Below are 25,805 nucleotides of genomic sequence, written 5' to 3'. Positions count from 1 at the left end.
TATTCGTTTGACCACATTACGACCCAAAATTATGGCTTTGATCAAGCTTTGAAAATTGTACTTATTATGCTCTTTGTTACAACCGTAGAGCTGCTAACAAGACCAGTCGGCATTTGACGTTTGAAGCTTTTCGAGCAGATTTATTAGAGGTTTATTGATAGCAATAAGATCGCCAATAAATCTGAGCTACTAGCCATGGTGACTGCTGTCATAAATCCGCTATAAGAATTAAATAAATCTAACAAGCATGAAAATTGTTACTAGGCAAGAATACATACGGAATTTCCTCCCGAAATTCCACCAGAAGTTTCTTCAAAAATTTATGACAGAAATTCTCCGATTTCGCTCCATAATTTCACTTGTAAATCTATAAGAAATTCCTTCGAAAATTCTTCAAGGAACTTCTTCAGGCATTTCTCCAGGAGCTCTTCCTTTATTTCCTCCGGGATAAAACCGCCATAAACTTAATAGCGAAATCCTCTAGGATTTCATTCTAGAATTCTTTTCGCAATTACTTCAGAATATCCTTCAAGAATTCCTCTACAAATTTCTTTGAGAATTTTTCCAGGAGTTCGTCCAAGTATTTCCCCGGAAATTCTTCCAGGTATTTTTCCGGGAATTCCTTCAGGTACTTCTCCTGGAATTCCCTCAGGAATTACTCCGGGATTTTTTTCGCAGAATTGTCCTAGAATTCTTTCCGGACTTCACTCGGAATATACTCCAGAATTTCATTCGGAAATTAATTTGAGAGTTCCTCCAGGACATCTTCCATTGAGTTCTTCCAGGAATTTCTTCAGAACAAACGACCGGGAATGCATCCAGTAATTTCATCAGCAATTCATCTGGGAATACTTTCAGGATTTCATCTGGTACTTTCGGCATTAATTCCTCCTGGTATTTTATCCGAGAATTACTTCTGATATTTCTCCAGAAATTCCTCCAGGAACTTCTCCAATAATTATTGAGGACTTCCTTGTGGGGAGTACCTTCCGGTTTTATTGTTACATTGTCTTATCATTTCCTAATAAAACGGGACTTAATTTAGCGGCTTAGAATTCCTCTGATAATTTCTACAGGAATTCCTCCGGATATTCCTCCGGAAATTACTCTGGGAGTTCCTCTTCTGAGGTGTACCTCCGGAAGAGTTCCCGAAGGAACTGCTGGAGGAGCTCCCGTAAGAACTCTCGAAAGAATTTCAGGAGGGACTCTTAGAAGAATTCCTAGAGGAACTCCCACAGAAACTATCGGAAGAACTTCAGGAGGAATTTCCATTTAAATGTCTGAAGAAAGCCTAAATGATTTCCTGAATAAAAGCCTGAATGAGTTCCTGGCAGAGCTACTGGTGGAATTCCCGAAGGAGCTCTCGGAGGAATTCTCGTAGGAACTTCCGAAGGAATTTATGAAGAAACTCCCGGAGGAAACCGTCTAAGACGAATTAAGTACTGTCCATTTAATTCCACCAGTTAATTTTCGTTATCTTTGCAGATACGTATTTCGACCACAACTGTGTGATCTGGAGAAAATAGCTTTGTCTAGCGTGCTGAGGTGGAAATATTGCAATAAATGCAAAACTAGCTTCGTAATGAAAGAGAGTCCTTCATTTGGACATACGTTTTCAAAACTCATGCTAGAATAGTTGCTAATCCATATTTCGAGAACTATTCAATACCCTAAAAACATCCAAACAAATGTTGCATATCGCGGCAGAACTATCCCACCGAACTATTCCAATGGTCGCAAATTCTATTTGTGAATGAAAATTAAATGATTACAACTTTCTGGTGCAACTTTCAAGACTTGTAAACAACATTGGATTCCGTGACCCATAGGAAGTCGACAGGTATTCTCGGCAGGCTATTGGGCCTCAGTATGGGCCTCAGCATGATTTATCTAGTTGTATATCGTCTTTTTGAGTTGGAGTAAAATAATATCTCTGTCCTCGATGTGATGTCAATATTTGTTGTTACTCTAAAGGGTGTCCCACATATGAGGGCGTCAACGCAAAAGGGTGTAAGTGACAAAAAGTTGGTTTTGATAAAATTGGGTGCAAAGTTATTTAATAATTTTGTGCATCATACACATTCTGTGAATTTTTCCTTTTTTTAAGAACATCGTTCAAACTATATCAACATATTGCCGCAAAGCTGGAGAACCGAAGTATTTTTTTGCTGTAGTCAACTCAATTTTGACAAAAATGTCACTTACATCCCTCTGCTTCTAACTCTCTCAATTGCATCACGAAAAAAAAAACGCTGTAAAAAATTACCGTGTTGACCGATCCTTTTCCAACTTTTAGACAATAAAATGTATGTTATTAGTAAGCTTTTGGCACATTTATTTCATTCAACTTCAATACCATAACCGTATGGGAAGGTAGGGAGACTTGTTCTCTAGGGAGACTTGATCCCTTCCTGTTTTATCGAAAACCAAATTAGTTTTCTTCTAGCGTATTTTTTAGCATGGGCGTAGCCAGTATTTTGAGCAGGGGGGGACAACTTTTTTGGGTCTTCTAATTCGTAGTTTTATAGTGGTTTTATGAAAACATATGAATATTAGTGCTCAGCACTATTTTATTCTAAATTCCAGAAAATTTGAAACGAAATCAAAAACCAACAGTAAAGGCTGGATCACAATAGCACGTTGCGCTGGGCGTTGAAGTCAGCGTTTTGTACTAGAACGCAACGCTAATAAACGTGACGCATTCATGCCCACAATGCAACGTTCGCGTTTGTGCGTTTATTAAACAACAATAATGATCTTGTCATAAGACGAGTTTGTACAATCCCATTTAATTCCACCACTTAATTGTACCTTGACAGATACGTATTTCGACCTCAACAGTAAGGCCGTCTTCAGTGTCTCGTACTTGACTCGACGTACACTGAAGACGCACCTGAATCAATCAGCTCTCAATCAGGAATAAATGGGTCATCAGTAAATCTCGTCTTACAAAATTTATTCCACTAAAAAGCTCAAAATAATTTTCTTAACAATAATGATATTTGAATTTCTAAACAAATCCGCTCTGAAATAATATTTATTATCAAATAGGCAGAAAAAAAAACAATATGCAGGAATTCCTTCGACAATTGCTCCAGTCATTCTATCCGAAGTTCTATCAGGAATTCTTTAAGAATGCCTCCAGCAACTTCTTCGGCAATGTCTTCAGGAATTTCACCATTAATTTCGCCGGGAATTAATCCAAAAATTTCACCATTATTTACTCCAAGAAATCTTCCACGAGTTCCTTTATAAGTTCTGCAGGGAATTCTTCCGATAATTCTTTGTGCTGTTTCTCATAAAAATTTCTGAAAATTGCACCGTGAAGTTCCTAAGAATATTCCGTGGAAATTCCGCAGAACTGCCAGTAAACATTCCTGAGAATTTCGCAAAAAATCTTTGAATTTCTTGTGTAAATTATATAAAATTTTCCCTGAAAGTTTCGAATAATTTCTTGTGAAAAAATCAAAGTATTTCTCCTGGAACTCCACCGAACATTTATACAGAAATTATACCGAAAATGAAATTTTGGGAGGAATTCCTAGATTATTTCCCAAAGTAATCCTGAAAGAATTTCTGTGAAAACATCAAGATTTCCACTGGGAGATCCTCCAGGAGTTTCTCCAAAAACTCCTCCGGGAATTCTTCAGGAGTTCCACAAACGGCAGTTCCTCCAAGAGTTCCTCAGGATTTTCTCCGACAAAATTATTCCAGTAGTTCTATCAGCAGTTCTTACAGGGGTTTCTCTGAAAATTCTTCGGAATTCTCAGAATTTCCTCTGAATTCATTCAGGCTTTCTTTCAGGAAATCATTTAATTTTCTTCAGAATTTATAGAAGACCCAAAAAGCTCCTCTGAAAATTTCTCTGGGAGCTCCTCAGAATTCTCAGGGATGTCCTCTGACGATGACGATGGTCCAGCTATATACCCCTAAAAAGGTTTCAGCTAGACGAGATTTGTCTATAAGATGAATTTTCCACGATTTTTTTTCCAAGGATTCTTCTGATAGTTTCATTGACATTTCCTCCGGGGGTTCCTTTGAAAATGTTTGAAAACTTCCTCCGGGAGAAAAATATATTAAGCTCTTTTAGTGGAATGTATTAAACCGTCTAAGACGAATTAAGTACTGTCCATTTAATTCCACCAGTTAATTTTCGTTATCTTTGCAGATACGTATTTCGACCACAACTGTGTGGTCGTCTTCAGTGTCTTGTACTTGACTCGACTTTAAAGTCAAAGTCAGGTCAAGTACACACTTTGCATTTGACTCATTCGTGAGATTACCCTTTGGAGTAACAACAAATATTGACATCTCGAGGACATAGATATTGTTTTACTCCAAAAATACGGAGATAAATCATGCTAAGACAGGAGGATCGAATGGGTCAGGAATTGTTTATTGTTGTTTATAAATTCTGAAAATTGTAATCATTTAATTTTCATTCAAATAGAATAATCGACAGTTTGGTGGGATAGTCCCATTTAATTCCAACATTATGTGCCTTGACAGATACGTGTTTCGACCTATGGATTAAGGCCGTCTATGTCTAGCATGAGTTTGAAAACGTATGTCCAAATGAAGGACTCTTTCATTAAAGTTTGTTTGCATTTATTGCAGATTTGAAAGCACGCTAGACAAAGCTATTTTCTCCAGATCTCGGTGAAAAAATCCGATGTAAATATTAGTATGGTTTCGTAATAATCGAAAGAGAAAGTAAACAAAGAGAGCCTCTCTTTTGGACTTACAACGTTTTGAAAAATCACACGAGTATTGAAGTTTGCACTATTTTATGTACAAAACAATCAATAGTTGCATTCATTGAAACGTTATGACGAAAACTATATGTACAACATCGGTGCTATTGATGAATATTACAATGAATCTTAGTTTCCAACTATAATTATTGCTAATCTTGTTTAATCATCACACCACACATTAAAAAGTGGTTAACCTGTTTTTTGGTCAACTAAATGTTTTCATTTTTTCAACTTTCTCACTATCACCACATATTTTTTAATCCCACATAGTTTTTTAAGTAACTTTTATCAGTCCATAGAATGTCACACACATACCACAATTAAGAATTTCATCTTCACGGAAAACTGTCCGGTCACCGGCTGAGACTTGCGCTAATCACTGAATCGACGCCGAAATAACTACTGATGCAGCCCGGTTGAAATTGTACTCTTTTTATACAGGTGCATACAAATTGTCCACCCATGCTGCGGTCCGGAGGCAGATATCTATTGGTGGCACAGTCGCTCGGTGGACGATGACGATCGCCTCTTTGCTAACATTGCTCGCCTGCACTCTCAGTACGTACGTACCAACATACGTAGGTGCGGTACGGTCATACGTGCCGGCAATAACATGTGCCATTCCATATAGGTTTACAAGCTTCTGCTGATCTATCGTACCGCCACCAGCCAACCGTCCTGCACGTCCTGACCAATCACGACCAATCTATGCGACACCGCCAGCGTCTAAATTTCTTCAACTATCCCCCATGGGCAGTGGTCCTCAAACTTGGGTTAGGGTGCGATCATATCGCACTTCAAAATGTACAATACCTACGTCTAGGCTGCAAATGAAATGCATACAAATGCGGAACAGATAAACAATTGGTCAATCTGATTTGGGAAGTTGAAAAAGTGAAATCGAGTCTGAACATTTTATATCAAAAACAGCTTTTTGGATTCACCTGAAAGCATACGTACATGGATATCTGATCCCCGAATCCCCAGGTTCGATTCCATCACGTGCAGCCAGCGTGTTCGTGGCCTTATTCGTAGCCGACCTCTATTGTTTCTTTCGACATTCGCACTGAATGACCGGCCCACCGAAATGAATATTGTATTTTACATTTTTTTTTTTCTTTGTACATTACGGTACTACTATTGAATTATGATTATTTCACATAAATGGATGTCTATGGACAAATTAGAATTTTCACAAAAAATCCTAGGTGAATTAATTTGCGATTCTTACTAGCTTCAATCTTATGAAAAATAGTAACTTTATGTGAAGAAATAGGTGAGGTACCTAAAAATCGCCTAATAATTACCTTTTGAAATAGCGGGCAGTAAGACGATTTTTAATTGCGTTTGTTTATCCAAGAAAATTGTCCAAGAACTTTTTGAATCTTTCCCTGGACTATTCTGGAAAAATCAACTGAATATCGTCGGTAATACAATCAAACCTCCATGAGTCAATATTGAAGGGACATTCGACTATGGTGGTATCGAAAGGTGGAACTTCTCCAGAAAGCCCTTATGGAAATCTTTCGAGAGTCCAACATGGAAAACTTAAGAAGATTAACCAAAAATTTACCAGGAGATTTTCTCGTAAGTCATCCAACAATTTCTTATCATAGTATCTCCAGGAATTCCCTATCAAGTTTCTTGGGTTCTGTATAGAATTCCTCCAGAAACTCCTACGATTGCTTCCTAAAATTCCAGCAAATTCTTTCAAAGTTCCTTTAGTATTTTCTTCAAATTTTTCCAGGAGTTTCACCTCCGATTCCCCTAAGCCAGGAATTCTTCCGGTTTTCCTTCTTCCCGAAATTCCTCAAATAAATCATCTGGAATCTTACAGTAATTCATCTAAAGATTTCTTCTCCTTACCTTCATCCAGAAGTTCTTTCAGAAATTCCTCCGGTTTTTTTTAGTTCTCTAGTAAGGTTTCCGTTTTAGAAATTGTCTCGGAGATTCCTACAAGAATTACCCCGCAAATTCCTCCAGGCTTTTCTCGAAATTTTCTTCTAAAATTCCCCCCAAAAATTCCTACATGAATTCCATCGGAATTCACTCTCAGGAATTCCACTGATAGTGTTTTCAGGCTTTCCACCGAAAGTTCATTTAGGTATTCTTCCGGAACTATATTCAAGAATTCCCTCGATAGTTCATTCAGAAATTCCTCCTGGAGTTCCTTTAAAAATTCCACTGAAAGTTCCTTAAGAAAATCTTTTGGAAGTTCCTTCAGAAATCCCTCCAGAAATAATGTGGGAAATTCCACCAGGCTCTATCAGCAATTTTGTGAGGAACTACTGGATAAATTCTTAGAGGAATTCCTGAAAGAACTTTCAGATGCATTGCTGGAGGAACTTTCGGAGGTAATTTCGGAGGAATTTCTGGAGAAAATATAAAAACTTATTCCATCTACCGACCTAATTGAAGACACAGTCTCTGAGAAAAATCCTGAATTAACTTCTGGATAACTTTCCAAACCATTTTTTTGTACTCATTCCAGACGGCAGTACTATAGTTAGACTTTATGTAAAACAACATGCAAAATTTCGATCTGAATTTTTATTGAATACATGGACAGCTCCGTTTTTTTGGTTTGTATTTCCCTTCTACTCGTTTGTTCCACCCAGTTGGGAAAGTTGACCTTCAATAAATTAATGAATCGATTGAGCGAATTGTAATGAAAAATAAAACCCAGATTAATCCACCTAGCGGTGATGGTGCCTTTCTCGTTCGTTCAAAAGGTTTGAGAAATATATAAGAAAAATCTAAAATAACACCAATATGTGGATAGGTCTTATTTTTCATATTTGTTTATATGCATAATAAAATTTCTCGCCGAACGCAACTTGTTGCAGATTTTGTTTTGTGGTTTTTGAATTAGTATTTTGGCCATAACTTCTGATCCCATTGAACGATCGGGCCAAGTTTATATATGAAACAATAATGGACAGGATTCTCTGTCAAATGTACTACCCATGATCGCATATTTGTAACATTTGCATTTTGAGTGATTTTGTCAATTGTTTGTCAATCCTCCCAACAAGCTCAATCATCTCCAGCTTACCATAGATAAGCAAGATAGTAAAGCATATTTTACTGTTGTGGAATTAGATGCAGTAAATTGAACTTTCTGAACGATTCAAAGGCTTTCTACACAATGAAGAAAAATGCAAGTGTTACAAATATGCGATCAGGGGCAGTGCAATCCATTGCGAGTAAATAGATGAAGTCAAAGTGCCAAAAAAGTAAGCTAGACTTTTTGCACTCTTTTTCTCAATAAATAGTTCTTTGACCCATAATCCGATCCGGCCAATTGAATTAGTTCAGTGCGAGTTGGCTCTTGTTTCGGACAGCAGAACGATCGCGCGATTTGCCGAAATTTTGTGTTTTGCATGGATGTATTTTGGGCCACCCTCACGAGGGCTCTTGTTTTGAACCACCAAGAGGAATTTGCACCCAGTGGTCCAAAATATGAGCCATCGACCTGGTGGTCCAAAATACCTCCTTTACCCTAATAAAGTTAATCAGTTAAGTGCGTGTTGGCTCTTATTTCGGACGGCAGAACGATCACGCGATTTGCCGATATTTTGTGTTGGCTCTTGTTTCGGACAGCAGAACGATCGCGCGATTTGCCGAAATATTGTGTTCTGCATTGCGCGGCCGTCAGTGCTTGTTTTGTCGTGTTTCTGCTCATTAAGCAGATAGTTCGCGCGGCCGGGTGAGTAAACAATTGGTGCGTGATCGGACGTGTTTCAGGTAGGATTTAAAACATTCGTAAAATCCGAGTTTTTGGTTCTGATTTTAATGTTCGGTGAATAAGTGTGTGGTTGAACGTGTTTTGTATATAATGCGAAACATTTGTAAAATCCAGGTTACTTTGTCCTCCTTTGGACGGTTCGTAAGTAAGTTGATGAATATATTTTAATATTTTTTTAGCTTGTACTGTTATTGACAAACCCTCTATATTGTCGAATAGAGCTCCCTATTATTCACCTTACCCACAAATTTTCCTACATCTGTAAAGGTAGTATGGGTTCCCTGCATCTTCACTAGTAGATGTTGAACTAACATTCCTTCCGTGATTGTAAGGACGTGGCCAGGTATACAACTGCTACTGTATAGGAAAAGGTACTAATCCCAAGTAGAGGTGGGCAGCCCGCTCGTGAACGGTTCAAAAGAACTAGTTCTTCTACGCGACTGAGAAAGCGCTCGCTCCTTTTTAACGAACGGTAGTTCTTTCGCTCTTTCCACACAAACGCTTGAAACTGCTTACTGCTGGTAGTTTATTCATTGCGCCACACTAACGAACGAATGAATGAGCGTGGAGCGGGAGCGCAAAAAGAGCTACTTACCCAGCGCAGTCTGGCTGAGCCGAGGAAAGGGTTTTTTGAACGAACGAACGAACCAAAACAAAAGAGCGTGGAGCGGGAGCGCCCTTTTTACACAGTGCAGATCTGAATGTGCTGAAGAAATGGTTCTTTGAATGAACGAACGAACCAACAGAAATAGGTTCACTCGAGAAAAGAGAGTGGAGTGCGAGCGTGCAGTCGATGTGTTCCAGAATATCGGCGTGGCCCACGGCGTGTTGGGTGCTTAGCGGTAGCTTGAGCGTGTATGTGCGTGTATGCGCATTTCTGTTTCGTATCGGCAAACAGTTCGAGAGCGGCAACGATGGAAACGGAAACAAATGAACGCAAAGTCGAACGGGAAACAGCGAAATGCGCAGTCGTCGATTGTAGCAAGCGTGTGATGTGCGAGTATGTAAGACCAATGCTATGTTTAGGCAAGGCAGTGAAGTTAAGAACAAGTCGCTTGAATTGAACGTCTAAACGCCATCATTCAACTCACTTGAAAGAATTCAACTGAATTGTTCAATTGACTTGCCCTGTCAAATCGTAGCATAAATTATTGTTATTTATGACAGCGAATAACAAGAATGAATTTTGTAAGAATAACCTTCCGTCAATGATTATTGCTTTATAAATATGTCCTTCATATTATTTCATCTGTCTCATTTCTATATGGGTGAAAGTCAATGGAGACATTAGAAGAGGTAGTAAGACAGTCAGGCATTTTTAAAAGGAGTTCTGGTGCACTACAGCTTATTTAGTAGTCATGTAGTGCTTTAGTGATTTACCCTATGCGGTAAAATATTATAATTTTATTAGAGTAATTAAAAAACATGCTTTGGTAAGTCTCAACGAAAATAATCTCTTATTGTATTAATATCATAAAGTAAATAACCACTGAACTGAGCTAAAAAAAATCTATTATATTTCGCTTTATTAAATATACTTTATAAAATGTAGTGAGCGGATGAACCGTTCAGAGGAGCTAGTTCACTTTATTGAGCGGAACGATTCCGAATCGCTCAATAAGGTGAGCCATTTTGCCCATCTCTAATCCCAAGTACCAATTTGTGACAATATACAGTAGATTGCTCAATTAAGCATTGTATAGCCACCCACGATTTGTACAATCACATATGCTATGCTATAATCCGATCCGGCCAATTTTCAATAGGAAACAATGGGACAGGATTCTGCGTCGAATGCATCTTGATGTAAGCAAATCGGTTGAGGATGAGTGCCTGAAAAATGAGTGACATTTTTTACGCTATTTTTTTTGTATACATTTGTATTTTGGCCATAACTTTCGATCCCATTTTCCGATCTGAGCCGTTCTAAATAGGAAACAATGGGACAGGAATCTGCGTCGAATGCAACTTGTTGCAAGCAAATTGGTTGAGGATGATTGCCTGAAAAATGAGTGACATTTTTACGCTATTTTTTCGTACACACTAGTAATTTGGCCATAACTTTCGATCCCATTGTCCGATCTGGGCAATTTAAAATCGGAAACAATAGGACAGGATTCTGCGAGCAAATCCTTCAAGGATAAGTCCTAAAAATGGTGCACATTTTTGGCGTCATTTTGCGCACGCACACACACACACACACACACACACACACACACACACACACACACACACACACACACACACACACACACACACACACACACACACACACACACACACACACGCACGGAGGGTGCGGATGGTCTATCGAGTAACCAGTTTGGCTTCCGAAAGGGTAAGTCGACCGTAGACGCTATCTTGTCGGTTACCAAATCCGCGGAGATAGCTATCCAGCGTAAGAGGAGGGAGCTCGCTATTGTGCAGTAGTGACTCTCGACGTGAGGAATGCTATCAATAGTGCCAGTTGGGCAGCTATTGCAGATGCGCTCCTGCGTCTTGGAATTCTGAGTACCTGTACAAGATTCTCGGAAGCTACTTCCAGAATCGAGTACTGGTATACGACACGGAGCCGGGTCTCAAGTGTGTTGACATAACCCCAGGGGTTCCGCAAGCCTCCATACCGGGCCCGGTGTTATGGAACGTCATGTACGACCGCGTCTTGAGGTTGAAGTTCCCGGTGGGCGTGGTAATCGTTGGCTTCGCTGATATTACGCTGGAGGTCTAAGGCGAATCGATCGAAGAGGTGGAGTTGACTGCAGCCCACTCGATCGCAATTGTGGAGGAGTGGATGAGTTCCAGGAAGTTAGAACTGGCTCACCACAAGACTGAGGTGGTTGTTGTTAACAACCGAAAGTCGGAGCAGCAAGCGGTGATAAGGGCAGGCAACTGCACGATCACCTCTGAACGCTCAATCAAACTCTTGGGGGTAATAATCGACGATAAGCTCACCTTTGGTAGCCACGTCAATTACGCCTGCAAGCGTGCCTCCACAGCTATAGTGGCATTGTCCCGGATGATGTCCAATAGCTCTGCGGTTTATGCCAGCAAGCGCAAGCTTCTGGCTAGCGTTGCTCTGTCCATACTGAGGTATGGGGGCCAGCTTGGGGCATGGCACTGCGTATTAACTGCTACAGAACGAAGTTAGAAAGTACGTATAGGCTCATGTGCCTAAGAGTTGCGGACGCGTACCGTACCGTAAGTCGCACGATGCACTCTGCGTCATCACCGGTATGATGCCTATTGACATCCTTATCGGTGAAGACATAGAGTGCTTTGAAATGCGCGGCACGAGAGGCATCCGCAGGACTGTCAGGTTGGCCTCAATGGTCAAATGGCAGCGTGCGTGGGACAGTTCCACTAAGGGTAGATGGACACATAGGTTGATACCGGAGATAGGTACGTGGGTCAAGAGGCGCCATGGGGAAATCACTTTCCACCTGACCCAGGTCCTTACAGGCCATGGTTGCTTCAGACAGTACCTACACCGGTTCGGACACTCGGCCTCGCCCGAGTGTCCGGTGTGCGATGGTTTAGAGGAAACGGCGGAACACGTGTTGTTCGTGTGCCCGCGTTTTCGCACAATGCGTGACCACATGCTTGCCACATGTGGTCTGGACACTACCCCGGACAACCTAGTTCGGAGGATGTGTAAAGATGAAGTTGGCTGGAACGCCGTTTTATCGGCTATCGCCCAAATAGTCTCGGAGCTACACAGAAGGTGGCGCGTGGACTCGAGGGATGGCTAGTTCAGGCGCAAATAAGAGGTGGTCCAAGGGTTCGGAGTCGGCTTCATGGGTCATACCGGTGCCCTGTGGTCGAACTCGATCCTTTTATCGAACAAGTGGCCGCGTGAAAAACAACATGGTATCGTCGCTTTCGCGGCGTCGGTCAACCGGGCGGGTTCCGAGCCCGAGGACGGAAAGGGGTCCTCGTCAAGGCTGGGGCAGGCGTAGGCACCGCGTCGGCAAGTCCCTCTGTGTGCTGGCGAATAGGCCCTATCGCAGAAAGGTCAATTTGGGGTGCACGCGGCATCATCATTCTTGATACCAGTCGTGCAGAGGGAAGCAGGCGCGAAGTCGACCCTGCCCACCTTCCGATGACATAGGGCGTGGTAAGGCCACCTGGAAAGCCGGCAATGCGCTGGTACGATATCATGGTGTTCTTCTAAAAAAGCGTGTCACGATGTTCGATGCTGCAAGGACACGCAGCTAACTTGGAGGGTACGTTGTGCACTGGCCCCCCTTTGAAGCATTACTTTCTGGTTGTACCGAAGGGACGATGGGCTTGGCGGCAATGGAAACGGTTTAGCTGGTCGGGTATGCAGTCCTGCCTCCCTCATTTGAGGTGGCCCCTAACCCAGCACTTCCTGGTCAACCCAGGATGTCTGTTGAGCAGATTCCCCCTCCATTGTTTAGGAAGAAAAAAAAAACACACACACACACACACACACACACACACGAGACTACGCCTGTGGAAAGTCGGCGAAGGCAATGAACGCGATAACGAAGATCAAGTGTGTTCCGTCTGATGACCGGAAAAATCATTTCATTCTTAATATTTTTTTAGGAAATATTTTGATCAAGTTTCCTTTACATAGGATCCAAAAACTTTCGATTCAATGCTAGGTACAGAACATAGGTTCTAAGAAGTGTTGTGTGTGTTGATCTGAACAATAAACGTTGTCGACGTCGTTCTCTGTTTTCTGATGTGAAAAATTCTAGTAAACTCGTTTTATAAAATTTTGAATTAACTGTAATAATTAATTACAAGCTCTCCGCACTGTGTGTTTGCTTCTGTTAAACGAAATCTGCGAAGTGAAAGATATTGTTTCGATTTCATAAACTATACCCGTCCCAGGATTTTTGGCGCCATTAGCAATGGGTAATTGTCGTAAATGCTCTCTCAGCATCGTAGAAGGAGATAGTTTCTACGTCTCGTGCAAAGGAAACTGTGCCGGTGTGTTTCATGGCAGCTGCGTTGGCATGAGAAAAAATCAATTGTGTACTCTCACTACTCTTTCGAAAAATGTGTTATGGATGTGTGACGGATGCATGCATGTATTCCATCGAGCTAAGCACAATATTGTAACTGATGAATCGGAAAAGACTGGTAATGAAACGATTCAATCTGCGACTAAATCAATCGTAGATGAGGTGAGAGATTTAAAACGCACTGTATCCGAAATTATGAACACTATTGGAATGATAACCGATAAGTCCGAAATAATGCCTACAACTTGTACGGTGGATGCTCTCTCCCTACGATCGGCTCCAGCTTCATCGTGTGTTCTACTCAATGGGACGAATAATTTTGAACCTTGGTCGAAGCGTACTAGTGGTCAACAACATCAACAGCAATGGACAACAACTGACGACACATTCGCGGTGCTGTTAACCAATATCGATGTGTGTGTTTCGGAATGCGATGTCAAACAGATGGTTTCACGTGTGATAGGACTGCAAGAACCCGATCAAATCGATGTGAAAAAATTGGTATCGAAATGGAATAAGCGTAAATTGGATTACATTTCATTCAAGGTCGTTCTTGAAATAAAATTTAAAAACCGTGCAATGGATCCTACTACATGGCCTCGGAATATAAAGTTCAGAGAGTTTGTCCAGAAAAATTATTCGTGGAAACCTAATTTGTAAATACGAGAAAGGCAAAAAAACTACTATTTAGTTTTCATGTAAAGTGTATTGTAGTACAGTTTAGTATTTTTTGTTTTTGATGTGATAAGTGTAAATGAATAATGCTCCGTTGTTTATATTCTATGTTATGATGTTTATATCTTAGATAAATTTGTATTTAGAATAGTAAGATATTCAATAAGACTATAAAAAGTCAGTTGAATCAAACAGTAAATAAAGAAATAAAGAAATAAAGAAAATATTGTGGCACATTTAATACATTTTTTCTTCAACCATGTACCACCTTCGCACTGTCGAAAAAAGTGTTTCTCGCTTAACTAACGCGAAAGTCTTTTTCTCGCCGAATCGTTTAGTGAGACAAAATACCGTGTACCATGCGTCTCCTTCGCTCTATGCGTCGCACCTGTCGTTTGGCAATATCGCGCGCCTCCTACTCACTGTATGTCGAATTTAAACCTGATCCCTGAATAAAACATCGTTTTCAGCTCCATCTATCATTGGATATGATCACCAAACCGGACTTCACCCAATACTGGCAATGGTTTGTGGGCCATGGTGATTGGTGAATCAGATCATAATATTTAAAAACGCTTATTAAGCTTAAGTACTTAAAGTACGCGCACTGATTTGTGAGGATTGCTAAATTTACGGAAACTTGTACCCGATTGTTATTTTATAATCTGAGCATATATTTCAGCAAGTATTCCGTATGAAATTTATCTAGGAGATTCTCTATTATACAGGACCTAATCCATACATTGCTTCTCGAGTTCAAAACAATATTCCCGCAAAAGTTGTTTTTTATTCTAAAAAATATACAAGCTTTGTAATGAAAACCCTCCGGATTTTTTTCGGAAAATCCTCGAACTTGATAATGTTTCAAAGGCAGTTCCTTCTGTATTTCATCCAAAAACTCCTACAGAAATGCCTCCGAATATTCCTTGAGAATTCCTACTAGCAAATCTATCGAAATGTCTGCAGTTTTTATCTCTATTTTTTCCAGAAGTTTCTCCAAAAATTCCCAAAAATCCGCCAAGAATTCTTCCAGTTTTCCTTCCAAAATACTTCCTGGAATTTTTCAAAAGTTTTTCGCAAAAAAATTTACGGAAATTCTTCCAGTATTTCGTATAGTTCTTTCTCCTTACAAGATTTCATCCGAGATTCTTCGGGAAATGTTTTTAGTAATTATTCCGGAATCTCCTTCAGGAATTTTCTCGAATGTTTCTTCTAGGAATTCCTCTGGAAGTTCATCCGAAAGTCCATCCAAGAATTCCTCCGGAAGAATGCCTATAAAAGTTTACTCTGGAATTATTCTAGTATTTGCTCCAGAAAATCTTTCGGAAATCTCTCCAGCCATACCTCAGAAAGTCCTTCCTAGATTTTCTACAGCAATTCCTGCGAAGAAACTCCCTCATGAATTCCACTGGAAATTCTTTCCGGCATTCGTCCAGAAAATCCCTTCGGAATTCATCCTGGAGTTCCTAATGAACTCCTTCTGAAGTTCTTCCAGGAATTCCTTCTGAATTGCTGCAATAATCCCTCCGGAAGCTCCCAAGAAACTTTCAATTTTTGTTTGCTCAACATTCTGGAGCGACGCTAGCATACTGTCCGCCAAACTTGCACTGGAACACTCAGTTGAGCAACAAAATAACTTTTCTCAGTGGTTAATATGATATAAAATTGCTTCTATCCTCAAAAACGTAACGTTTTTCAAAAATATGTTTCACTGGTCAAAACGCCCCAGTGTATGCAGGACGATATGCCCTTACCAAATGGACACAAGTGTGGCGAGCTTGCAGCAGTTCCAAATTATATGGAAATTATTGAAATGTAATTCAATCCTGCTTAACATGACTTATGTAGGTTTTTTTATGTCAAGCACATAAAGGTTTGTAACCTTTTTATTATAAGATTGTTGAAATTCTAATGAAGGACTATGAAACGTCTTTGGTTAAGATGGGGCGTATTGCCCAGGCACTTTGTGAAATCCATTTTTTCACGACATTTCAAAAAAAGCTTTATTACGTGTTATCTGTATTATTTTTATATGACTACTCACGGGCAATGCATTTGCGACTTCCTGGGCTACCAAAAAACGCAAAGTTTGCATAAATTGCGTTGAAAAGTAAAAGGTTATCAAGGGGGCATATTATACCGTCTTACCCTATTTCTTTTTTCTAGCATTGTCAACATTGTGTATTGCTATTTCAAGTGAGCGCCATTGTTTGACTAACAGCATCTCCATGTCTCAGCTTATAAAATGAAATGTACCATTGAATTTAGATTGAGTTATACCAACTATAAGGAGTTCTATATGCAACTTGTTGAAGAGTTTTCGTCTTGTTTGGAAAGTTTGTCGGACATAACAAATGTTCTGAATCTTCTTTTTCTATGTTTTAGAAGCAACACGTATCATTTTATTTGCTATGAGCTTAAACCGATGCCGATTAGAACAATGATCTGTAATGAGACCAGGGCCGGATTTAGCGTGGCCCCGGACCCCCACAAAACTTATGTACCAAAATCAAACTTTTTGGTACATTTTGGGGCCCCCACAACCTGTCGGCGGCCCCGGGGCCCCCGTCCTGCTAAATCCGACTCTAAATGAGACTTGTATAAGTGCTTATGTCTTTTACAGATAATTCAAGAATTTTGGAAGTCATGAAAACATTTGGAGGGACGAAATATTTCGATTGCCTGTCATTAGATGCATTTCTAAAATTAGCTTATTTTAACATAGATTCCCTTGCCTTCAACTCCATAGAAGGAGGAGAAGTTCTTAAGCTGCAAAATGGTCTTAGTCCTGTAAACCGGCAGAGTCTCACCAGCATTTCGGATTTTTCATTACCATCAGTTCCACAGTGTCTTGGAAGCGAATTTAGGTTGACTTGTATGCAACAATACAATTTTTGGAGTGATTGAATGCATTTCTAAACTGAAGTGAATGTTGTTAACTTTAAAGAATTCAAAGCTTCTGCACATTTGAATGTCCTACGCAAGCATAATACAGAACACTTTAGAATTACGTAAGCTTCCGCTTGGAATACATTTGGTCAATTTCCCATGGCACTACATAGATGAAGGGTTTGCTCTTCATTCGCAAAACGCTTGTGGACTTCCACAGAATATCTCACTTCACCTGCTTCCCGATCGCCATGAAGCCAACTTCACGTTCTTCACTGTCGCTGGCGCTATATTAGATTGTACCCCGGAATCCACGCTCCCTGATGATGGGTCAGCGTTTCTCCTGGAATGCAGTTACTCTCACGCCGGCCATTTACATCTCACGAGCCAGAAACCCAGCACTAGCGGGTTCATTCAAAGTTATGACATTCCAAGTTCCGACTCTCCAATCGTTCTCCTTAATTTGTTGGCAGGTCTGGTCTGATGCCGTTGTATCTATGCGTTTCCTCTACTGTCACCTTTTTTTGGTAACATTATAATCTTCGGTAGGCTATACCTTACAGTTACGTTACCTACAGTGTTGAAGGGGAGCCCTCCCTTCTTGATGTTGAAACGTTACGTACAGTGCGTACAGTTTTGCTCAGTGTTACTCGCTCCTAACATGGAGAACAGACACACGATCATATTTGCACCTCCAGAGAAGCAAGCAGATGAAGTGCTAACGATTGCAAAAGCTGGAAGATAGCAATATTCCATTCGAAAATATAATGAAAGAAGACTCAATACGATATAATTATATCGAATGTTTCAAACCCGTTCTATGAAATTCTTCATTTCAAGTCATCCGTTCAGCTCGTGCGACAGCGAGCTTGATTAGCTATGTTTTATCATCCCAAGATTTCATAACAAATGTATGGGAAGTGAATCGTGATAATTGCTTGCGCCGAAATCAATTGTTAGTGGTATGATAATTATAGGAAATTTAGCTAGACTTGCTGTATCTTAAATATTATCCAAACACTGTTTCAATGTAAGGAGGATAGATATCTAAGCAAAAATGCATTAAACATTCATTGGGATATCCGTTCCCTCGTATTCTTTAAATTATCTAACTACTGGTACAAAACTAAACATTATTTCAAACAAGTTGACCACCACTGAATATTAATATTCAACACCATCGTCACAGTCTCCGTCCCTGGATAGCGCACCCCCAACATCGGCCTCCGCCGCTAATCGCTATCACCGACATACATCTGTTCACAGCCCGAACAAATTGTCGACGTGCGAACCACGTTTTCGGTAATTATTACCAATAAAAACAATCTATTTGCTCATTGTACTCATTGAAAATGAAATGGAAGAAGCAGACGAAAACGCGAATCCACGCCGTAACAGGCTTCAAACTCCGTGAAGTAAAACATCGGTGTGCCAAAACAAACAGCCGAAACCAGCATTGGGCCTACGGGGTTTTGGTGACTTGTGAATTTTACTCTATGTCAACTCCGTCGAGATGTCTCCCGGTTCAGGTTGGTTGTTTGAAGAGCCAGCTTGTTCACGTGGACGAGACTCAACGAGAAACAAATATTATTTAATGCATACAGATAGAGATCAAACAATTTTAATTTTACCTCTCCTAGGTTTGGCTCGGTACTTTTTATCCCTACAGCAGAGCTCCAAGTCCAAATATAGCCTTGCCTTTCTCGCACATTAATTGTGGCAAAATGGTCTCCAACAACGTACTTTTGTAAGAAAGTGATGTCTTATGTGTGTAAAATTTCTAGAAACACTTTTTAGGACTTACCATTGTCTGACTTTTCGCATTGCAATCAAAATTATGTTGACCATGCAGGATATAAGAATTGTTAAAGTATTAATATAAGGGAGAAAGTGCAGATTTTTTGATAGATTTGTGCAAGGAAGTTTCTTCTATGAGCAATTGTGCGGAAATTTCAGCTAAGCATTCTGAATAGGTTGATTTGTTTATCGGCCTTGTCAATCCTCATAATCACGGTCGTAAAATCTGTTTCAAATTCTGAATAGGTAGGTATATATTAAAGCAACTGGTTGACGAACTCCAAAAAGTGTGACCATCTAAAACATTTTCGATAATATGAGAACATCATTTTTTATAAACCAAATGAGCGTAAAACATATTGTGTCTAAACTTGATGAGACAGTTAAAAAATGAATTCTGGATTTCTAATGGGACATGAAACTTCGAAAATCATCTACTTCGTTTTCATCTTCCATGGCTCTATATTCCAACTGGAACTTGGCCTGCTTTTAACTTAGTAGCGTTCTATTAGCCCTTAGCCCTATTAGCATTTGTTGGGGCCCTCCTTAGCCGTGCGGTAAGACGCGCGGCTACAAAGCAAGACCATGCTGAGGGTGGCTGGGTTCGATTCCCGATGCCGGTCTAGGGAATTTTCGGATTGGAAATTGTCTCGACTTCCCTGGGCATAAAAGTATCATCGTGTTAGCCTCACGTTATACGAATGCGCAAATGGTAACTTGGCTTAGAATCCTCGCAGTGAATAACTGTGGAAGTGCTTAATGAACTCTAAGCTGCGAGGCGGCTCTGTCCCAGTGTGGGGATGTAACGCCAATAAGAAGAAGAAGAAGAAGAAGAAGAAGAAGAAGAAGCGTTCTATTAGCAGTATCGCTAGTCAAGTTGAAACCCGAAATGGGAGACTGGCGAAGTTGGATATTTCTCGCAATCCGTACTTTAAACCTAACTTCGCTAGTAGTGCGCTAGTCTAATTAAGCCCTAATTAGACTAGCGCGCCACTAGCGAAGTTAGGTTTAACGTACGGATTGCGAGAAAAATCCAACTTCGCTATTCCCGTATTCCGGTTTTCAACTTAATCGAGTATAATACTATCATTAATTGAGAGCTTGTCTATGCCCGAAAGTGCATTATTTTTTTTACGTAGCAGGTACAATTGATACACTATGCCGAGGGAGTCGAGAATGCTTCCCATCGGAATACATCCAAGACTGGACCTTGAATCGAACTCGCCATCCCCGGATTGGCAACCCTACGCCTTGGCTCGTAAGGCTAACTGGAGTGAAACTTCAAGAATAAGGTGAAAAAGAAATTTATTCTAGTAGTGTGTTAGATCCGTTCCATTTGAATTTCAGTTTGAGTAAATGTGTATTTTGTTTTCTTTTTTTTTAGCACAGATATTTGAGTCTGCCAACTCATATTTGTCAAACAATATTGATCAAAGTAAGCAAAGCTGAGAGCTTACTTTTGCATTGGTGGAATCAAATGTGAATGATCAAACAGGTGGCAACAGTTCCCATTGAATGAAGAATGGAAAGTAATGTTTGTTTTGTTATGGAGTTCATTCTTCCTGGCATCGAATCTATATTTCACAAGTTTGGCACAGGTGATCAAATAGATCGTGTCGTGATAACTGTCCGGTATGGTAATCGAACTATTCGCCAAAAATAAGTCTCTCAACTGATTGGCATAAAATTTTCAGGGAGGGAAAACAATTACAATTTATTCACGTATCATATTTCACTCTTTTCTTCTACACATCAAAATGCCCAAACTTGTTTTGTACAAGATCTGAACCGACATTTTTCTGCTTTCAACCTTTTCCGTTGAGTTTTCCTCCTTGTTTATTTTCTCAGTCGATTCATTGACTTCATTGAACTTTCCCAAAAAAAAACATAATTCGTGAACAAAAAATAAAAAACCCAGACTAATTCACCTAGCGGTGTTAGTGCCTTTCCCGTGCGATATAAAAGGTAAACTTCATCATATACATTACAACCCTCCTGTTTTATAGAATTCTTCGTCCCTGCTCAGGGCACCGACACCCAATTTTTTCACTATGGATTTTGACAGGTTCGCCTGTTCGTGCTTTTTTTTTTGATAAATTTATCCCCCAGTGTCAAATCACCCCAATACTGATTTATTTTGCAATAGTATGTGCGCGAATTTTGAATGTTTACGTTTTTACAGAAGAATATGATGCAAAACGCCCATTTCACTCAATAATGCAACATAATACAATCATGAGAAAATAGAGAAAAAATGAACGAACTATAAATTAAAACTATTTTACACTCGATTCCATGCTTTAAACTTAAGAATGTTCAGCTTATTTGCTCAATTCTTTTGAATGCTACTTGAACAAGGCACTGTCTATGCCTTCGTTCGTTTTATATCATTTTCACCCTGGAAATTGTTTATGTTGTATTCGCAGTGCACTCGTATTGGTGACTCAGAAAAAATGTGACAAAGATGGCGTAGCTTGTCATCCCCGTGTCCCTGCCGTATCCTAACGGAACTATGAATTCTATACTTTCGCCTCTAATTCTATCATTAACATGTACTTCTCACACATACCTGGAATGACAATATTATGGAACTGAGATGAATCTGCTACCTTTTTTTACAGGGTTCTAGTACTAATTCTCTCCTTTCAGGAAATCATGCGATTAAAATACTCCATCGGTGATACAAAGGTGGCGGCAGCACTACGAAAGAGCACCTGAATGGCGATATGGCAGACAACGGTGGCGGTATGGTAATGAACCTAGAAGCACGCGCGCAGGACATGCAACTTCCGGCTCCGAATCTCCAGGAAATCCAGGAGGAGATCGGCCGGCTGAAAAACAACAAATCCCCAGGAGTCGACCAACTACCAGGAGAGCTGTTTAAACACGGTGGTGAGCCACTGGCTAGAGCGCTGCACTGGGTCATTACCAAGGTTTGAGAGGATGAGTTTCTGCCGCAGGAGTGGATGGAAGGTGTCGTGTGTCCCATCTACGATAAGCTGGATTGTAGAAACTACCGCGCAATCACATTGCTGAACGCCGCCTACAAGGTACTCTCCCAAATTTTATGCCGCCGACTAACGCCAATTGCAAGAGAGTTCGTGGGGCAGTACCAGGCGGGATTTATGGGTGAACGCTCTACCGCAGACCAGGTGTTCGCCATACGTCAGGTATTGCAGAAATGCCGCGAATACAACGTGCCCACACATCATCTATTTTTCGACTTCAAAGCCGCATATGATACAATCGATCGGGACCAGCTATGGCAGCTAATGCACGAAAACGGATTTCCGGATAAACTGATACGGTTGATCAAGGCGACGATGGATCGGGTGAAGTGCGTAGTTCAAGTTTCAGGGGCATTATTGCGAGTTCTCCTCTTAGCAGTAGAGCAGAAACCAACGAAGCGAACAAAAAATGCAAAACTGGAGGGCTAAATCACCAACCACAAATCACAAAACAACAAATTTGGATTTAATACATGTATTTGGGGTCTATCCCCTTCTTCCAACGTTTCCTTCCTACCTCCTACATTCTCTCCACTTTCCTTTTTCTTTCCTCATCTCTTACAATCTAACAGTTTTCTACTTACAGTACTTCTCGGTACTCACGGTACCCTACTTGTGCTCGGGGCGTCCCCCGGCACTACCTTCTCGTTACGGACGGACGTCTGCCGCCGCACCACGCACGCATTTTTCCCTCAGCTCGCCTCGAAAGTGCTCTGCTGGAGACCCCTCTGGCCGTCCAGTGCGACCAATTACTGGATGGGGTCTCTCCGAGTCACTGGATCTCCCCCGTCGTCGAAGAGGCTGCTCTCGCCCGCTTGGCTGTTTCTGGTCACTTCCGACCACCAGCTCTCTGATCCGGCTCCCACTGTCCACCCGTCCGGTAGGAATGATGCAGCAGCTTGGCAAAATAATCAGACGGCACCGTCTACCCGTCCGATAGGAATGATTAGGTCGTGCGACTAGCCCGTGAACTGGCTCGGCAAAAACACCCCGATGGGGTGCTTTTTATCCTAGTAGCGTGGACCTCGTCGATTCTACCCGCGTTGCCGTGACCGTGCATGAGCGTGCATACGATCTTGGTTTTATTGCCTTTTTCGGGACTGATTTCCACTCTTGTTATCCAACGGAAAGTGATCGAGCCAACCCACAGCGTTTAGTTTACCGGATGAGATTTTGTCCTGTTTTTCCTACTGCCGCGCGTGTTTCTATTCCGCGTACACAGTTTTTCCGTCTGTTACGAACCGGCGAATGATTAGATTGCGCCGTTCGTCATACACTCACTAGGCCTCAAATAGGCGTTAATGAAACACGGCGCCTAGCGCCCTAATTTGCAGCGAACTAATTTTCCCCAACTTTTCGCGCGTAGTAAAACGAAGAGAATGGCGCTTCGTACGGTGACGTTTGTCCATGGATGGGTTGCCTGATCGTCGATGATCTGTCAGACGATGACGGACGCTGTTCGAAAAGGCTCTTGCGCTGTGATAGATGTGCGTTTGACCGAGCCGTTCGTTTTCGAAATGAACACTGAGAGAAATTATGTTTCGTTTCTCAATGCTTACTGTTTTGATGATCTTTACTGACTTTGATGCGGGTGTCAGTTGTTTTGGTGCGTGCATGGTGAGAACGGTATGCTTGTCGTTTTTTGGACTTATTAGCTTATGTTTAGCGTCTAATGCTCCCTAATCAAAAGCAAACGTTCCAAGGTGATGGTCTTTCGTGTCTGCTATTCAACATCGCTTTGGAGGGAGTAATACGAAGTGCAGGGATTGACACGAGTGGTACGATTTTCACGAAGTCCGTCCATTTATTTGGTTTCGCTGACGACATTGTGATGGCACGTAACTTTGAGAAGATGGAGGAAGCCTACATCAGACTGAAAAGCGAAGCTAAACGGATTGGACTAGTCATCAACACGTCGAAGACAAAGTACATGATAGGAAGAGGCTCAAGAGAGGTAAATGTAAGCCACCCACCACGAGTTTCTATCGGTGGTGACGAAATCGAGGTGGTTGAAGAATTCGTGTACTTGGGCTCACTGGTGACTGCCGAAAATGATACCAGCAGAGAAATTCGGAGACGCATAGTGGCTGGAAATCGTACGTACTTACGGACTCCGCAAGACGCTCCGATCGAATAGAGTTCGCCGTCGTACCAAACTGACTATCTACAAAACGCTTATAAGACCGGTAGTTCTCTACGGACACGAGACCTGGACGATGCTCGTGGAGGACCAACGCGGACTGGGGCTTTTCGAAAGGAAAGTGTTGCGTATCATCTATGGTGGGGTGCATATGACGGACGGTACGTGGAGATGGCGAATGAACCACGAGTTGCATCAGCCGTTGGGAGAACCATCCATCGTTCACACCGCGAAAAACGGAAAACTACGGTGAACCGGGCACGTAGCCAGAATGTTGTAACATGTGGTGTGTCTGTCATTTCGAGATGTGTGAGATTTTCGCGTTTTTGTTCCGTATTATAAATGTAGTAAGACACCAAAAACACATTTGAATATGCGTGAAGCATCACAACCACCCATCACCCACCGGAAAGGATGCAGCCACACCACAAACCAGTTCCGCTATTCACCACCAGTCGCAGTATCACGGAAAAATGGGCGGCCATTGGGGGGTGGCGTAGAAGGCGCCATGATAAGCGAAAAGCTCGGAGGGGAAATTAACTTGGTCGAGGGTTCTGGAAGGATATGCGCCATTGCTTCATTTTGAAAGCGATATCCAAACACGACAGACGTCTAAACATTTATAGAAAGCATCAATTAGAAGCAAGTGGAAGGAAAGCCTTGTGAGACAGTGAAAGCTGTGAAGTTGAAGAAGCCATCCAGGTAAAAACACTCGACCAGAACTCTAACCCCTCCCAAAACTAAAAACGGTACCACTTTCCCTAATGTGCTCGCAGGACCGCAGAAGCTTTGTCCGTGGTAGCCACCATTTTGCTTGAAGGCCCGTGACGCCGTCGAACCCATCCGCGAGCGACTCGGTCAAAAAGCAGCTTCGCTGCGAAGAGACAAGCGATCATCGCCTGCTGGGAGGAGAAACGGAGAGTAGGCTTGTGAAGGTGGTAAAACGGTGAAGGGGCCCCGTCAACAGAAGAAGCGTAACAAGAAAAGATAGTGAGAAGGTAGGAGATAGCCGAGTAAGAAAGTGGGAGTGAAGGAACACAGCTACGTAAAATAAAGTGGGTTAAAATGCAAAACGGTATTCAAGTGTTTTCTTGGTCGCGAAGAGTCAAGCGCGTATGCCGACCATGAGGTTATGAGGAGGGGAGTCTCATGTGTGCCGAAGTGAGGGCTGCCCGCCCCATTAGTTACAATGTCGGACAGTAATCCGGTGAAAATGGTTCTCTACAATGATCCTACGGGAACAAGAAGGCGAGGTGCACAGCGGGTAAGGTGGATCGATCAAGTGGAGGACGATTTGCGGACCCTCCGCACACTGCGTGGTTGGCGATGTGCAGCCATGAATCGAGCTGAATGTAGAAGACATCTATGTATTGCACAGGCCACTACGGCCTTAGTCTAGTAATAAATAAATAATAAATTGTCTCAGGGTAAACATTTGATCCGTCGTTGGTCGGTCGGGCCTAACGAAAACCTGCCTTTTTTTCAATCCTTATAAAAAAACTTCCTTGTATTCGCCGAAGAAGGACTCTTGAATACGGGACATAATTTTGTACGCCGAATTAAGAAGGGTTATTCCTCGGTAATTGGCGCACTCCAGTCTATGCCCTTTCTTAAAAATAGGGCAAATGAGGTCGTCCAACCAGTTAGCAGGCAATTCCTCGCTCCAAATTTTCGACATAATATTTTTTTCAGCTCTTTAATAGCTTTTATATCTTCATCTAGTATAGGCGACTCCACAGCTTGTCCATCGTCGCTAATATTTATTCTGTTCACCGATGCATCGTCACTTCCACTATT

Source organism: Armigeres subalbatus, chromosome 2 (assembly GCF_024139115.2).
Source record: "Armigeres subalbatus isolate Guangzhou_Male chromosome 2, GZ_Asu_2, whole genome shotgun sequence".
NCBI classification, from domain to species: domain Eukaryota; kingdom Metazoa; phylum Arthropoda; class Insecta; order Diptera; family Culicidae; genus Armigeres; species Armigeres subalbatus.
This window is presented reverse-complemented; position numbering follows the sequence as displayed.